Source organism: Leopardus geoffroyi, chromosome C1 (assembly GCF_018350155.1).
Source record: "Leopardus geoffroyi isolate Oge1 chromosome C1, O.geoffroyi_Oge1_pat1.0, whole genome shotgun sequence".
NCBI classification, from domain to species: domain Eukaryota; kingdom Metazoa; phylum Chordata; class Mammalia; order Carnivora; family Felidae; genus Leopardus; species Leopardus geoffroyi.
The window spans coordinates 207,831,779-207,847,639 of record NC_059328.1 but is presented as its reverse complement, the minus strand read 5'-3'; the positions used below and the strand labels follow the sequence as shown (position 1 = coordinate 207,847,639).

At 42.3% G+C, this 15,861-nt stretch overlaps 2 long non-coding RNA genes across 3 annotated transcripts in view; one reads left to right on the top strand and one right to left on the bottom strand.

The window, feature by feature from the left end:
• Nucleotides 1-15,059, bottom strand: part of LOC123599546 — a 34,534-nt gene extending 19,475 nt beyond the window's left edge. Inside the window, exons 1-3 of one of the 2 annotated variants that reach the window (XR_006713189.1) lie at nt 14,463-15,059; nt 13,598-13,904; nt 6,494-6,715 (exon numbers count right to left, since the gene is read on the bottom strand). This is a non-coding gene — a long non-coding RNA (uncharacterized LOC123599546). Of the gene's footprint in view, nt 1-6,493; nt 6,716-13,597; nt 13,905-14,462 lie in introns of those variants that run through there. The other variant, XR_006713190.1, reaches the window with a different exon arrangement.
• LOC123599548 lies at nt 13,886-15,620 on the top strand. Its single transcript, XR_006713192.1, has 2 exons — nt 13,886-13,997; nt 15,053-15,620. It is a non-coding gene; the product is annotated as an uncharacterized LOC123599548 (long non-coding RNA).
• Nucleotides 15,621-15,861: the final 241 nt, after the last annotated feature.

The following is a 15,861-nucleotide window of genomic DNA, read 5'->3' as shown; positions in this document are numbered from 1 at the left end:
GGTGCAGCCACTCTGGAAAGCAGTGTGGAGGTTCCTCAGAAAATTAAAAATAGACCTACCCTATGACCCAGCAATAGCACTGCTAGGAATTTATCCAAGGGATACAGGAGTACTGATGCATAGGGGCACTTGTACCCCAATGTTCATAGCAGCACTCTCAACAATAGCCAAATTATGGAAAGAGCCTAAATGTCCATCAACTGATGAATGGATAAAGAAATTGTGGTTTATATACACAATGGAATACTATGTGGCAATGAGAAAAAATGAAATATGGCCTTTTGTAGCAACGTGGATGGAACTGGAGAGTGTGATGCTAAGTGAAATAAGCCGTACAGAGAAAGACAGATACCATATGGTTTCACTCTTATGTGGATCCTGAGAAACTTGGCAGGAACCCATGGGGGAGGGGGAGGAAAAAAGAAAAAAAAAAAAAAAAAAGAGGTTAGAGTGGGAGAGAGCCAAAACATGGGAGACTGTTAAAAACTGAGAACAAACTGAGGGTTGATGGGGGGTGGGAGAGAGGAGAGGGTGGGTGATGGGTATTGAGGAGGGCACCTTTTGGGATGAGCACTGGGTGTTGTATGGAAACCAACTTGACAATAAATTTCATATAATAAAAAAATAAAATTAAAAAAAAAAAAAAAAAAAAAAGAACCCAGAAGAGGACCTTGATGGGAGAGGGCCAAGATGACACCCAATAAAGTACAAATATTTATGAGGTTGAATGACAAGACACCGTTTTTTGAAATTCATATTATCCAATTTTATTGATATTTAGAAACAAATGTATTCCTTCCTCTCTTCCTGCCACAGAAGAAAAAAAAAAAAGGTTTAATTATTGCTTTGAAGTATCTCTCAAGATTATTACATGTTTTCCCTTCGTTCATGCATAGAGCAGACGAGAAATAGGAGAAAATTAGGTCTTTCAGAGAAATTTTTCATCTCATGCAATGAAACAATTTTGTTTTAATTTCTCTCTTAAAGTACAAATGCATTTATTATTGTTTTAGTACTTTTATTATGCTCCAAGATCTTATTTGGTTTTGAATTTTCTGTCACCATTTACTGGCCAGAAGAGGGCTCAAAAGTGTTGGAATTTCAATAAGCAACTCCTGTTATTTTCTTTCTCCTGAACTGATTTGTATATATTAAGCATTGTTTATGTAAATTATTTCCTGGGGTCTTAGGTCTCACTTTTAGCTAAAGTTTTTCTTTCTTTTATACACTCCCAGGATAACAGTATTTACTTCTGTGCAACTCAGACGTTATGGTTCAGTAACATTTTTTCTAATTACAAGTCTCTCGTGTCTTTTATGTGGCGAGTCAATGACTCGTTTGCAGTAATTTGATTAATACAACATTTTTTTAAATAGTCAACAAAATTCCAATCATGTTTCATAGCTTCAACTCAACATAAAAAATGTAAATGCTTCCACTATTATGACAACCTTAACACATATTTCAAATATTTTAGTACATTTGTCTCCGTGGTCAATGCTTAGTTTTATTACTTCCCTTACTTGGTTTTGCTTGTCAATGTCCCCCCTCCTACTACTTGTAGGTCATTTATAAGAAATTTCTACATCAAATTTAGTATCCTGAGGTTCAAGTTTCCATTATTCAAAATGACTCATGTGAAAGAAAGTAGATCCCAAAATACCCAGTCCTGTTGCCTTGGGCAAGTCACTTAATCTTTTTGAAACTCAGAAAAACAAGACTGAAGATCTCTAGGGTTGGTTCAAAACTGTAAGCTGTGTAATCCTCTCTCTGGAAATGCAGGTCCTTATGGAAAGCGTGGGGGGGTGACATACTTTTCTTGGATACAATTCTCATATAAGATGCTCGGTAAATCTCTGGGGTCTAGCGCCGGGAGCTGGAACTAAGGTTGCTAGGTAAAATACAGGACCCAGGAATTGCATGGCATAGCCTTATACTAGAAAATTATCCCCTGATCATCTGAAATTCAGATTTAACTGAGTGGATTTTGTTTTTATTTGCCACGTGCCCCAACTTCATCCAGGCCAAATTCTTCAGTCACCAAGCAGGCTCGCACCGCTGCAGTAGAAGGAAGGTTCATCATTACTTCTATTTGCCAAACATTATCCACAGTAGGTAAATTACAGTTGCCTCAAGCCCTGTGATCTCCAACAGCCTGAAGAGCCCAGAGCAAGACCTTCCTACAGTTTTAAACATCCTTGAGTGGGCACTGTTTTTATAAAAGAACCTTCTCTGAACTGTACACACTTAGCAACCTCACCTACTCCGCAGTCTTCGTGGCTAGGCATATTAGTCAACTTGGCCAGGCTGGTGTGCTTCTCCTGAAAGTGAACAAGGAGGCAGGAGTGTCCTTTCCAATCTGGCCAATGATTACAGTTTTTAGTTGAGCCTAGCTTTTGAACAATGAGGTGTCTTTTTGCAGTCCAGATGCTTTCAAATGCCAACAGTTGCTTCATTTTCGGAAGAGGATCTAGGTATAGACCCTCATCTCTCTCGTCTCACAAATGGGAGCTCTGTTTCTCCGTGTACAACAGGGAAGCCAACGACATGTCATATAACAGAAACACTACTTCTAACCCTATAATCCCTTTAGCCTCCAGATCCTTGCTTTTCAAGCTGTGATGTGCACACTGAGCATCTGGGGATCCTGTGAAAATGTAAATTGTTGTTTAGTTCGGGTGGTGTCCAGATGTGCCACTGCAGGTGGCCTGTGACCACGCAGAAGAGCAGAGCTAACTGGGAGCATTCACTGGGCAATTGCTCACCTGCGCAGGGATCGATGAGACACCCAGTTGTCCCGGTAAGCAAGAGATACGGTCATTCACTTAGGGGGATCCATGAAAATCTGCTTAATATCATCTTTGCCCCCCCATTCCAGCTGAAATCCCCCCATTCCAGCCGCTTACCAGCTTTAACACATGGCCTGAAGGCCAAGTTCAACTACACCAGTCCTAGAGTAGATTAGATTTCACAATCCCTGACTAGTTAGTGCTACGCTATTTACTTTTAAAAAATCATTATTTAAAAGGTCAACCAGGAAAAAGTGAACAGTATTAATTTGAATGGCTTTACTTACTAGACTTTTATAGTTTTCCTATTGACATCCTAAGATACCCTCCCTATACATTGCATAATCTACTCAATTTACTCAGAAGAATGGCAAGGCTATCGTATCAATCAACCTGTATTTTGAACGCCTACTAATGCCGAAGCCACGGTGCCAGGTAAATGATGAAGCAAAAAACAGAAAAAATCTGTTCTTTTCCTCCAACAAAGGTAGACATTAAACGCCTACGATGAGCCAAACGTGGTTTTTTTTAAACAATTCCTTTTTTTTTTTTAACATTTATTTGTTTTTGAGAGAGAGAGAGAGAGAGACGGAGCATGAGTGGGGGAGGGGCAGAGAGAGAGAGGGAGACACAGAGTCTGAAGCAGGCTCCAGGCTCCGAGCTGTCAGCACAGAGCCTGACACGGGGCTCAAACTCCCAAACCGTGAGATCATGACCTGAGCCAAAGTTGGACACTCAACCAACTGAGCCACCCAGGCGCCCTGAGCCAAACATGTTTTTGACACTTTATTTACTTTACCTCTTTGAATTTTTGCAAGAACCCTCTGGAGATTATGATTATAATCTCCATTCTGAAGTTGAAGAACTACATCAAACTCAAAAGCTTCTGCACAACCAAGGAAACCATCAAAGAAATGAAAAGGTAATCTATGCAATGGGAGAAAATATTTGCAAACCACATATCTGATTTGGGGTTAATATACAAAATATACAAAGAACTCATACCATTCAATGTAAAAAAAAAATTAAAAAAATGAGTGAAGACTTAGACATTTTTTCCAAAGAAGAAACATACATAGCTAAGTGGTAGACGAAAAGAGTCTCATCATCAGGAAAATGCAAAGAAAAACCATAATGAGAAAGGCGCTGGCTGCCTTAGTCTGTGCGGTGTACAACTCTTGATCTTGGGGTTGCGAGTTGGAACCGTATGTTGGGTGTGGAGATTGCTTAAAAGTCAAATCTTTAAAACAAAACAAAACCAAACCACGATGAGATGTCACCTCACATCAGTTAGGATGTCTTTTATCACAAAGATAAGTGACAGCAAATGCTGATGAAAATATGGAGAAAAGGGACTCTTTGTGCACTCTTGGTGGGAATATAAACTGGTACAGCCATTATGGGAAACAATGTGGAGGTTCCTCAAGAAAGTAAAAATAGAATTACCATATGATCCAGCAATCCCACTCCTGGGTAAATTTCCTCCGTGACCAGGACTCTGGGAGTGCCACTGATGTAGACAGGGACATCAGGAGGGGGCAAGTTGTGATAAACACACAATTCATTTTATTTAGCACTTACCATGTGCCACTCTGTTCGCGGCTTTAGAACCACTGCCTTATTCAGTCGTCAACACTAGAGGTAGATACCGTTCTTATTATTAATAATGATAATATCGTCCCCATTTTACATACAGGAAAAATGGAGATAAAAGAGGGTAAGTAATCTGCTGACGGTGACTCAGATGGTCAACGATAGATCTGAGAGCTAACCCTGCATGTCTGATTCAAAGCCATGCTCGTGAGCCCTGTGCTGGCTGCAACCTCAGAGGAAGGGCTTGAGCAGAAGCGAGAGTGTGAAGCCATAACGTGCTTCTCTCTCTATATTCCGACTACGTTTTCCTGCATATTGCTCATTGCGTATCATGTATTCGCGTGTATCAGAATGAAGTTTTATTTCCCCTTCTAGATTATAAACTCTCTGAAAGCAGACTCTGGAACGCTTGAATTCTCAATGCCTTGGACTTAGGAGGTGCTCTCCTAAGTTTGAATGAATGAATGAATGAATGAAAACATAAGAAGAGTCACAAGGGCCAGACAGAAGGATCTTAGAGCCATGTGTATAGATGCAATATTTCACATATTCATAAAAAGAAAACGGACAATAAGATAGCAAATGGTATCAGAATTGCATGAGGAAAAACACATTCAGATTGAGGCACATCCCCGTGGTCTGTGAGCATCTCTTATTTTGCCAGGCTCCTTAACTTTTCACAATCGCACTGAATCTACGTGCTTGCCATTGAATCCTGTGAAAATCAAGTTTCTGGGCAATGTCCATATTTTATTGCAATTGTTCTTTTCATTTTGGTTTCATTTGCTTTGCCCTCCCATCTGGAAAGTTAATGTTGTTTTTTTTTCTGTGATATTTGAGCTTCTGAATGACTGTTGCCATCATCCTTCATCCACTTATCACAGCTCTTGCTAATAACAGTTATAATTGATTAAAAAAAATTGAATCCATTATCTAGTCTAGATAACCTGTCTACAAGGGAAAGACAGAATGGAATGGAATGGTAGGCTTCTCAGTCACACAGTTGTAATCTCTTGATTTTTCAGAGACATCTCAGCTCAAATATCCTCTTGTGTTTAACACCAGGAGGTGGGAGATAGACTGAGGGGAGACGATTTTGGGCCAGGAACTTTTCCTCAAGGCAATTCACAGTCCAATGTGCCCACTTGCTTGGGACTGGCCAATCATCTCAGGTAGACCTGGGCCAAATTTAGACTCAAACCAGGGCAGAGTCTTGTCTTCCAGACTAAAGACTCCAAATCAAGAGATGAAAAATAAGGGGTGCCTGGGTAGCTCAGTCGGTTAAGCATCCGACTTCGGCTCAGGTCATGATCTCACGGTTCGTGAGTTTGAGCCCTGGGTGGGGCTCTGTGTTGACAGCTCAGAACCTGGAGCCTGCTTCGGATTCCGTGTCTCCCTCTCTCTCTGCCCTTCCCCCACTTGTGCTTCTTCTTCTTCTTCTCTCTTTCAAAAATAAATACACATTTTAAAAGAGAGATGAAAAATAAATGTGATCTTTCACTGCACACAGGTCATTGACTGACAAAACAAAACTCACTGGAAAGAGCCGAGCGTTCCAGAAGGAACCTGCCTTTCCAAACACCTTAGAAGCCTCACACAGGGCTGCTGTCCACCCACATGGAGCTACCTGGAAATCTTAAGTTAGGAGTCAAAACTTTGGACCAGAGAATAAATCCGAGGCCTTTAAAAGACCATAACACAGATGACATAGGCCGCCTGGAAGGGGTGGGGGTTATTCCTCTCATCCTTCCTTCTGGGTTAAATAAAAAAATTTATAACAATTATTATAACAAAATATAACAATTATATAACAATATGATAATACAACAATATAATAATTAGAACAATTATAACAACAAATTGTAACAATTTTCTATCACTGGAACATGGGCTCATGAGAGTCAAGACTTTATCTGTTGTGTTCACTTGGAGTTCCCAGCACAGTGCCCATCAGAAATGCTCTAAGAAATACTGTGGAATCAGTGCTCAAAGAATATTGTGAAGCAAAGAAATGAATGAACGCAATAATGTATTAAGCACGCGGGGTATTCCATCTCGTATATACCCTCTGTGACCGAAGTTACTAAAGACATTCTGTGAGCACTGCTTACCTGTGTTTTTCCCCCTGTGGATGCCAGAATCTTACTCCAAAAGGTCCAGTCAGGTCCACTCACACCAGATATCCATTTGTGAGCCCATGCGAGGGCATCTTAATTTGAGATTTATGACAAAAATAAAAGCCAGATGAAGATTGATGAGGACTGAGGAGGACCGATCCCGCGCCTCAGATAAGAACAAATTCCAGCGTCTTGAACATCGTCACCCATGACAAACTATGAAAGAGGGACAACGGGTTTTAGTTCCTTTTCACTAAAACTCTGGTATCCAACTTAACGAGGGTGACTAAAGCTTTGTGTGAGTCACATCTGTATCCGTTCTCGAGTGTTCCCTATTTTGGCTCCCATGTTTCCCTCCTTGCTTGAGACTCCTCAGTATTATCACAGAGAGTCTTCAGTCTGTGTTTACCTTTCTCTTTGCCCTGAAATCTTGTCCGCCCTCTGCACTTTGGGCTCCCCATGGTCTGATCAGGGGGAGGCTTCACCAGGGTGCTGGATGGTGGGAAAGATTTGTGAGCCCCTTTTCAGGGAGGCAGGGGGAAATTGCTTTATGTTCAGAGTCCAAAAGAGATCACATTCTCCATCTGTCCACACCAAGACATTTTCTAGGCATCACCATTGAATGTTGCTCAGCTGCTGGGTGCCTGGTTGTCTCAGTTGGTTGAGTGACTTCATTGCAGGTCATGACCTCACAGTTTGTGAGTTCGAGACCCATGTGGGGCTTTGTGCTGACAGCATGGAGCCTGTTGAATTCTGTCTCCCTCCCTCTCTCTCTCTCTGCCCCTACCCCACTTTCTCTCTCTCTCTGTCAAAAATAAACATTAAAAAAAATTTTTTTTAAACATCTCTCTGATGCTGAGACATTGCTGTTTAAGCCTTCCATACCCAGAGCCCTCGCTTAGACTTCTGCCCATTATTTCAATTAATCCTGGTAACCACCCTGGGGCCAATTATCATTATTCTCTTTTTCAGAATTTACTAAAGGCAGGTTTGCTTTAAGTATATACCATAAAATATTAGTCATCTAGATGCTTCACTTTGAAAAAAAAAGTATTCTATGGTCAAACAAGTTTGAAAGAGATACATAAATCCCCTTCCTGTATATTCCCAGTGCACATTAATCCAGTAGCAGAGAAGTTTATTTAATGTCGTTTAACTCAGAGTATCCTACACTTTGATGTCTTTGTTCCTATATAATACCTTTGGAGGGGCGCCTGGGTGGCTCAGTCGGTTAAGCATCTGACTCTTGATTTCGGCGCACGTCACGATCTCACGGTTTGTGATGTCGAACCGCACGTTGGGCTCTGTGCTGGCAGCACGGACCCTGCTTGGGATTCTCTATCCCTCTCTCCTTCCGCTCCTCCCCCACTTGCTCTCTCTCTCAAAATAAATAAATAAACAGCAAAAAAATAATACCTTTGGAAATGCTGACCTAAATCACAGAACAAGTAAGGGAGCAGAAGGAGGGAGAGGCATGAATCTGTGGCCTCTTGACTTTCACATAGCATAACACACAGTATACCTTCTTTCGCTAACTCATTAATGTATGTAAGCTTATTATAATATAATATAATTACAATTATAACAATGTACCTACTATACCACACTACCTTCTTTTTTTTTAAGTTTCTTTATCTTCAGAAAGAGAGAGAGAGAAAGAGCTAGTGTGATTTGGGGAGGGGCAGAGAGAGAGAGGGAGAGAGCGAATCTCAAGCAGGCTCCACGCTGTCAGCGCAGAGCCTGAGGCAGGGCTTGAACCCACAGACCGTGAGATCATGAGCTGAGCCGAAAACGAGAGTCCGGATACTCAACCGACTGAGCCGTTGAGGTGCCCCAGTACCTTCTTCTTTTTACCATTTCATTGATGTGCATATTGAAGGTAGAAATTACGAGCCTATGGGAAATATATACAAGACCGTTTAGGGGAGAAGGGAGATTAGGGACAAGCACGCAAGACTGAGAGAGGTTCTCTCCAGGCTAAGTGCCTCTGTAGTGACTTAGGATAAATAGGGGAAGGTTGCAGAAGCAATCTAGCTGATGCCGGGCTTTTGGTGTCACCCTTGACAATATCCTCCATATTTACATGACACTTTATACTTTGCAAAGTGCTTGTAAGTGTACCATGATGTTCGGTTCTCATAGCCAACGTGGCTGGTAAGCATGAGGATTTTTCCTCCATGAATGAGGGGAGAGTCCAGGCAAAGCCTCACTCAGTGCCCATAAGGTTCGTACTATACCTGGGAGTTCCATTCAGATTTTGTTATTTTGGATCCAGGGTCTTTCCAGGGCAAGGCTGTGTGATTGATGATGTTAGCAAGGCCGACCTGGGCAGGGAATAAAATCTCGGGACAAATTAAGACATGAGGAAAAGCCAAAGGTCATTCATTTCACAATTTCTCCTAGAACTGACCACATATCACCAGCCCATTTACCGAATCCCACACGAAGAGCTGGCGTCCTATTCCCCCAGGAATCACATCCCCCAACTTCGTTCCTGTGGGAGTGTTGCCTCTCTTTTAGCAGAGGCCGGTGAGACATTTGGGGATGCTGAGAATGAAATGGATTTGGGGGCACCTGGGTGACTCAGTCAGTTACGCATATGACTTTTGATCTCAGCCTAGGTCATGATCTCACAGTTTGTGAGATCGAGCCCCGCTTCGGGCTCTGCACTGACAGTGCGGGGCCTGTTTGGGATTCTCTCCCTCTCCCTCTCTCTGCCTCTCCCCTGCTCGCACTCTCTTTCACTCTCCTTTAAAAAAATGAATTAAATGAGTTTGGGCCAGGACTTTCACAGATTGGGATACCTTCTCCCAGAGCAGGTGCAGGGGCATTGAGGAAATTGGAGAGGCTGGTGAGGAAATTGGAGAGGCTGGGTAAGGGTTTCTTGTTGCAGAGTGGGAGGATTTGAGGTAATTCTGAGCTAAGAGGAGAGAGGCAGCTTGGCAAGTGGTAAAATTAAAAGTCCACAAGTAAAAGGGAAAGAATTCTTCAAAAGAATGAAACCCAAGTGTTCAGACATCCCAGAAGGAGAAACTTCAAGAGAGTCCTAATTAAATCATGATGATTGAGTCATAAATTATTTCCACGGTGAAACACAATGTATTTCCTTCTCTCATGCATCAGTTTCTTAGAATTTTTGGTGTGTGCATTTTTCTAAAACACCAAGCATCATGGTAAGATTGCAAAGTGGTCGGTCTCACTGACTGTTACATGAAATGAAGCATAATCACTGAACTTCACTCCAAAGGAGAAAAGAACAGTGATGCCTGTCTTTCCGGGCCCCCCTGTTTCCTATGTGCCATCCAAACACCCAAACTGCTTCTTCCCCCCCCCCCCCAAGAAAATGAAAGATGAGTTTCTAAAGTCCTGGCTTTTGAGGTAGAAATAAAAATTTTCCTTTATTAATCATAACCAGATTTCTTCCTTCACATGTGCAGAGCGCTAAGGCAATAGCATCCCTGTCTTTTCTGGGACTCCTACTTCTCCTGGCAAGTTGCTTCCAGAACTAGCAGTGCTAGGAACTTCCTGACCTTCCTCTAGGAGCCTGTGACACAGGTCAGGATCCACACACCCATCTGAGCCCAGAATATGTCTGCTCATGCCTCCACCCTACCTAAAATACTTCAATGGTTTTCCCATCGCTTGCTGGATAAGGTCAGATTTTTTTTAGCCTGGCATGCAATGCCTTCATGATGTGTCCTCAGGCTACCCGCCTAGTCTTAACTGCCAAACGTCCGCTCTCTAGGTTGCCCTCAAACTCACTGAGATTTTGGCCTTTACTCAAGCAGGTCGGCCATGTTGTCTCCCATTGAAGTTTGGCTTAAGATGTTACGCCAACTTGGAATGCTGTCACCATGTTGGGTCACCTCCTCACAACCTGGGGCTCAGTTCAAGAATAATTTCTGAAAGTTTTTCCTTATCTTACTTACCCCACAACCCAATCCACATCAGATGAACACCAGTGTTCACTCTGGCATCACACTGCATATTGTAGTCGTCTTCTGACATGATTGTTTTTTGAGTTCTTGCTAGATATTGAATATTCAACGGTGAGCAAAACTAGCATCCAGCTTACAGTCTCATGGAGAAAATCAGCTACCAAAAGATCCCGTATAAAAATAAAAGCATTGACTGTGCTAAGTGCTATGAAGGAAAAGGATTCCATTAATGCATAAAATTATAGGCTGGCGAAGGATTGGGGCAGGGGGAGCGAGGTGATAACTGGGCTGAAATTTAAAAGTCTGAGTAAGAGTTAACTAAGTGAAAAAAGAAAGAAGCATTCCAAAGAGAACAGAAAGGCCTGCGTTTATTTATCTGTAAGTTCTGACAAATAGAGGCATGAAGCCATTTGTTGGGAGATAGAAAGCATGAAGGAGTGAGAGATTTAATAAATACATGATATCGGAGACACTGGAGTTCTGAGAATTGCCTCAGGCTTCTATGTTAACAGCCAAAGAATTTAATCTGCAAGTTGTTGGATCTGCCCCGTAGGTCTGGTGTCTGACCCCCTCTTCCCATTGCTGTAGGATAAGGCAAACTGTTTCAATGGTCAATCCCAAAGGACCACCTGTTACCAAAGGACGGTCGAGAGGAAATCAGCAAGAAAACAGCCTCTTGGAAATGGAGACCAAAAGTCTGGGGCCAAATTGTCTGAAAAATAAGGGCAACATTGGGAAAAGGGAGAGGAAGGAAGTGCAGATAAAAGAAGAGACTGGAAAACACACGTAGATGGTTCTGGCCATAGAAAAGGCAGCAGTTGAACCCTTTAGTCTGGGCAGAAGCCAGGCATAATTATTAAGAGTAGAATCCTATTCTAGAAGTGATGAGAGGAAATCTGAACCCTTGGGCTCTGGGTAAGTAAAAGTTTGTTTGTTTTCCCAGCCTGAAGTGTGTGTTTGCTTCCAAGCCTTAGGGCTATTTGTCCCTGTTAGACCCTGGGGGCCGAGGCAAGGCTCTCCGTGGAGAACGTGGAGAACGGGGGAAACTTAGGGAATGTTTGTTTATATTTTTGATAATAAAAAGGGTGTTATTGTTATCCTGATCTCATTAAGTCATTTTCTCCTTCATTTTTCTAATTCACTCTGCAGGGAGCTTAAGAATTCATTTTCATTTACTCTTAAAACCTCTAAAGTGATGCCAAAAGCAGATATACAACTGTTCCCCCTGGGAAGGAGTGTTGCCTTCCAATCTGGAAAAGCATGAAGGAGCTGGTCTATATTGATTTTTAGTCAAAGCCATTGTCACTGGCGTAATCCTAAGCATCTGCCCCATGTTGAAGGGAGCTGTTTGTCCAAATATCTGTTCTTTCATGCTGTTCTGGACTCAAGCACTACTCTGAAAATTCATATTTGGCTTTTTTTCTAAAGGGACCCCATTGTCTTCCAGAAACAAGAGCAAGTTCCACTCAAACATATGCTATAAAATATCTCTGACCAGAAATCCACCGCCTGAAATTTCAACTTTATAAGGAAGGCTTATAAAGAAAGAAAGAAAGAAAGAAAGAAAGAAAGAAAGAAAGAAAGAAAGAAAGAGAAAGAAAGTAAGAAAGAAAGAAAGAAAGAAAAGAAAGAAGGAAGGGTTAAAGAAAAGAAAAAGAAAAAGTGAAAACCAGGAAATGAAGGTCCCATTAGCAGTCAAGAGCCACAGCGTGTCATGAACGGAACTTTATTTACATTACTTGAAAAGACACATTTCCAGGTCTTCAGTGAAGCAAAATGACAGTAAGAAAAGAATGAAGCTAGGCAGATCTCAGTCCAGCCCCCTCCCCTCCACTGATAAACCATGTGAACTGGAACAAATTTTGGTAATAGGCTTCTCTCCAGCTCTCATTTCCTCCATCCATAAATGGGCAATAGGAAACCTAGCTTAAAAGATTCTTGCTGTGATTAGGAATTAGAAAATAAGATCTCAAAGTTAATGCTTACTTATTCAGTCTTATTTCCAACACAAACACAGCAAATTTCCTTCTCTGGATTTCTTCAGTCCGCCACTGAGGAGGCCTGGAATTCAAAGCAGGAAGAGGTTCCCCTAAGCATTGGTGAGAAAGGACCTCTGATCAGCTGATATCAAAGAAGAGATGATGCCAGAACTTAAATAAGCATCCACCTACAGTGTTTTACCCCAGAGTCAGAGACATTGGTCCTACCCTTCACAGCAAGACCTGAGGGCAACTTAAAGACTCAGCAAAATGAGAGTAGCTCAATACGACACCCCCCTTCCAAAAGAAGTTTACATTCTTTCTAAACTATCATAATTAAGGAGGCAGAAAGTAAGAAAGGCTTTGGAACCATTTTCATCCATGAGTTTTTAAGTTTCATTCATTCTACGTTCACCTCACTGAGCACCTGTCATGTTCCAGGCACTCTTCCATATTTGAAATACATCAGGAAACAAAAGACAAAAATCTCTGCCCTGGGGAAGCTCAAATTTTTGTGGAGAGAAACAGGCGATAACCAATGAATACATCAAAGAAGTAAACAAATACGTTATGGTCAAAGATGCTAAATGTGATGAAAGAAATATAGGACAGGGGTAACGGAAGTTAGGAGGAGAGGGACAGGTAGGTTACAATTTAAAATAGGGCAACTGGAAAGGACTCAAAAACAGTCCTGTACTTTTTGATATTTGAGAAACCAAAAGGAGGCTGGTTCTGGAAAAGCTAAGAAATCACAATTCTTTTTCTGTTACCGAATTCCTAGATTGGACTTTAAGTGTTTATCACTGCCCAAGTAGACTTAAATTCTTTAAGAATAAGCTCAGATGTGTGAAGTGCTGGGGTGGCTCAGTCGGTCGAGCTCAGGTCATGATTTCATGGCTTGTGAGTTCGAGCCCTGCATTGGGCTCTCTGCAGACAGTGGGGAGCCCGTTTTGGATCCCCTGCCCCCCCCCACTCCTTTCCCCTTCTCAAAAACAAGTAAACACTTGAAGAAGAAGAAGAAGAAGAAGAAGAAGAAGAAGAAGAAGAAGAAGAAAGAGGAGGAGGAGGAGGAGAATGAACTCAGATGTGTTCCCACAGTGCCTAAGATATCGACAGACAATTATGTGCTGAAGCTATTTTGATGCATGAATGAATGAGGGATAAATAAGTAAAACACTGACCTCTGAGAACTCATGGCTTCTTTTGGTCCAACAAACTGAGCATCTATTATCTTCCGTGTGGTTTAGCCATCTTGTCCCCCAGACCAAACATACCTCTTCCTCCTTTCCTCTCTCCCTGGTGAGTTTCTCATTCACTGTCCCCAAGAGGGTAGATCTGTGGGGGTCAATGTGGCACCTTTCACTACGGAACTCTAGGCAGCATCATAGCCAGCTACCTCATTGTTGAATTTCCTCATAGTTCTTTCCTGTTATGACAAAGACCAGAGGTCCAGTCTTGTGTCGAGGTGACGGGGATCCTGGCTGTAGGCTGGATGAAAATACAGATTGAACCTCTCAAGACACGTTTTTTCAGAAGGAGGATGCATGAAGAGTAAGCACACATAGTTTTGTGATGCAACAGGTATAAGAGGTTTCAACAACAAATTAGAAAATGGGGAAGGTGAGGCCAAAGTTATTAGATAAGCTCCCGGCTTGTGTGAATCTCTATGGTTTTAATATTGATTCATTTCACCGCAAGCTACAGTAAAAACTCGAATAGGTTCAAGCAGTTGAGCAAAAGCTGGCCCTTATCCAGGAAACAACTAGAATGCTAAATTCTCGAATGTAGACTGTTTTTTTATTGTATACATTTAACATACAACAGTGCTTCTCATATTTAGACGTAGCACTTCCTATGCCATACTACCCATCTGTAAAATCCCAAAACTTAAGAGTCAGTATCATAGATAAGTGCTAGGAGACAGGCCATGCTTAAGGAAATTTGTCCAAACCGAAACCAAAACCCAGTCACTGAATTTGGTGGAAGTGTTCGGTGACCCACGAGTTTGTGCCTGAATCAGTTGCCAAACAGGGGAACTATACCTACCTTTTGATGCCTCTGCGTGGAGGTCCTTCTGGGCCAGGCAGGCATCTGTTTCCTCTTTGTAGCCAACTCAGGGCCCCAGACAAGACCTTGGGCAGAGGCAGTAGCTGGATGGAAATGTGCTGAGGTTGCTCTAGTTACAAAGGGATGTGGTTAGTAGGGTGGCCTGGTGCAGATCTATCCGGTTTAAAGAGGAGATAGACACCAACCGTGGTCTTCCCAGTTTCATTTTTAAGGTGTGATGGCAGGGTAGGACCCTGTGTCTGACAACTATCCTGCTCCTTTATTAGAACCGGAAGGAGACATTTGCAGTAGGCTTAGATTCGACTCTGACCGACAACAGCATCCTTCCTTGACAGCCAGGCTTGCTTGGTGTCCCCTGCGGTAGTCTTTGCTCACATGTCTGGGACTGTGTCAGACCATGCTCTGCAGTGGGGACAAAAAATTTTGGCCAGGGGCAGGACACAGGACACAGGTAGTTTTTGTCTGCAAGCCTTTAGAAAAAAAAAATAATAATAAGGTCTTTGTCAGTATTTGAAACCTGGGAGGTTTCATATAAAAATCCTGGTATCCAACTTCTCTTGACAAATCAGAAGATCTGGCAATAGACAAGAAAGATGTAGATCTGGGGCCCCCAGGTTGGCTCTCCAATCGTCTACTTGATTTCACAAAAGGGCCGTACCTGTCTTGCCCTTGGAAGCATTGAATTGGTGACAAACGTCTCCCACCATCTTGACAACTAGTTCAAAGCAGAGAATAATGGTCATCATTTATCAAGTGCTCGTGATGGGTCACGCTTCTGAGATCTTCCGATGTATGAACTCATTTAACCCTCAACAACTCCGTGAGATGTATCCTACAGATTACAAAAAAGGGAAACTGAGACAAGAGACATTCAGTGGTTTGCCTGTGGTCACACAACTAGTACGTGGCAGAAATCCAAGGAAAAGCAAAGGGGGTTGACTCCGGAATCCCAATGCCTGACTTCTGATCTACGCTGCCTTTCTGATTAGCCAAATGCACTCTCTTCTTTGAATGTTTCCAATTTCGTGATGTCTCTTTGGCTGTGTTCCAGCCTAACAAGAGTTTCTCACCATACGTACATGCACATTGCACCTACAGGTTGATATTTTATGTAATAAATTTCATCTATAGAATATATTGTATAAGCCATGCTTTATATGTCCATTAGTCAATATATACACCTGTGTACATATATCCTGATGGCCAGGTTAAATGTTTTTTTCATCTGTTCAAGCTCTGGGAGTCCTAAAGGTACAGAAGAACTAAACCACAGTCACTGGCTGCCGTTGGGTAGAAGGGAGCCACAATCAGCTCCTTGAGGAGGTGGCTGCAAAGGGCGTGGAGATGGGGACAGATGTGGCTGTCCGGGAGCCCGAGA